Raw genomic sequence first — 2241 nt, forward strand, 5'->3', positions numbered from 1 at the left:
GCACATCTCCGCAAAGCCCACGGCTCCCCTAAGCGGTGCCGGAGCCGCTAGCCCGGCATTTTGCCACACTGACCATGGGGGAAAATTCCTCCCTGGCCCCAAAAAGGATGTGGCATGGCAGACCAGCAGTGGAGCACAGGAAAGGTCATTTCTAATTCAGTCCCCGGAGCACATAGGTCACACACACTATGTATGTATTTTAAGCAATGAAATAGCCTAATCAGCCCATGTGGTGCATACTACACTACTACAGCAGCCAGAATGAAGCATACATCTTCATGGAAAGCTTGTGACCTGTGTCCTCTTGCAGCATCTTCCCTCAGAGGATGGAAAAATACTTTGAAAACACTGAGCTTCACAACTGGAGCCAAAGGATATCTTCTCAGCATCGCAGCATCTGTCTCTCACCCACATGAAGTTATAGCTGCAAAGACTGATGTGTTTATAGTATCTGAGCCCTAAATCATTTTAACTTGGTGAGAGCAAGATGAAGGGTCTCCACTGATCCTCATTATCAGTTGATACAACTGAGAATCAACATAGAAGCTTCTAGGAAGATAAAAAAAAAATGGGTTCCAGGACTTCTGCGCAGGGGATGGGGTTCAAAGCTTTTGCAAGTAGCTGTTGGATATCTAAGTCAGTCAAATCTCCAGTTACATCTGCAGCTAGGCTGCAGCAAATGTGCAGTTTACTTCCAGCCAGCTCTGGTAAACAAGACCTGTAGTTTGAGCACAACCCTACCGGCAGCACCTTGCATGAGTAAACTGAGGCACCGGGTGAGAAATGGAGGAGTATTACATCTTAGGACTATCCAAGCTTGTTATGCCTCAAACCCCTGATCTGTTAAAAATGTATATCCCTGCTGCAATTGTGGTGTACTGACAATGTGGTCAGGAAGGACATGGATGATGCACATTTCCAGGGAATTTATAAACCCAAGGAAAAGGATAACACAGTACAGTTAGAAAACAATTCAGTGTTTATTAGAAACAATGGAAAGCCACACATAATACATTGGTTTAGCTCTAGTAGATCCAGTCTCTCATGTTCATTACTGGGAATATATAATAAAGCTGTCTTTTTTACAGGGAAAAAAAATTCCATTTTTCATGCAGCACCACAGCTAATTTCAAGAAGTAACATAAGATTTGACAAACACTTGAGCAGAATCCATTGAGTTACCTGGAGGTGCCAAGAACATGGAGAGCAAGAAGAAGAACAACCACCACGACAGAGAACAGCATTCCTCTTGCTATGTGTGGTTTCCTAGAAATTTGCTTCAGAAAATGCCAAAGCCAAAGGAGTGGGTGGGGAGGAAGCATTTAAAAATCACCCATAATTTAAGGTATGTTAATCAGTATCTTTCTACTGGAACATCTACTACAAAGGAATTTTTTTTGTTTTGTTACTGTAGTGACTAAGTTGCTACTATGCCCCTGAACTTGTCTTTCAGCAGTGCAGCATAGCCTGGAAAGTATGTCTCAGTACTGGGTGCCACTGCTGAAATGGGAAGAGTATCCAGAAATTGTCTTTCCTGAAGAAGGGTGTTTGTGCCTGAAAATTTATAATGAACAATTTTTCCAACTACTTAGTTGGTCTAATAAAAGATATCACATCTACCCTGAGGCCTGTCAGTGAGGCCCTAAGGGACCATGACCCCAAGGAGAGGGGAGTTCAAGAAGAGTAGTTGCTCCTCAAGGGAGCGATCCTCAATGGACAACCTAATTCTATTCGATCTTGGAGGAAAGGCAGCAAGAGGGCACAGCAGCCCTCCTGGCTCTCCAGGGAACTAGCAGACCTCCTAAGGCTAAAAAGAAAGGCCTACAAAGGATGGAGGACGGGATTCATCACCAAGGAGGATTATTCTGCACTGGTCCAGTCCTGCAGGGAGTAAACCAGGAAAGCCAAGGTTGCAACTGAACTCCAACTACCTTTGAGCATCAGGGAAAATAAAAAGTCCTTTTTCAGATATGTGGGGAGCTGGAAGAAAAGCTAGGACAACATTGGGCCCCTGCTGAACCAGATGCAGCAACTGACAGCTGACACCCAGGAAAAAGCCAACCTATTAAATTGGTACTTTTCATCAGTCTTTTATCAGTCCCATGGGATGCCGATGCCCACCATGGGACAGGGCGGTCCGGGTGAGGGAGATCCCCAGCCCTCCATTAATGCTGACCTCATGAAGGAACATCTTGAGAAGCTGGATACCTTCAAGTCATAGATTTCATAGATTTCATAGAC

This window comes from Crocodylus porosus, unplaced genomic scaffold (assembly GCF_001723895.1).
Source record: "Crocodylus porosus isolate Cpor-Errol unplaced genomic scaffold, CroPor_comp1, whole genome shotgun sequence".
NCBI classification, from domain to species: domain Eukaryota; kingdom Metazoa; phylum Chordata; order Crocodylia; family Crocodylidae; genus Crocodylus; species Crocodylus porosus.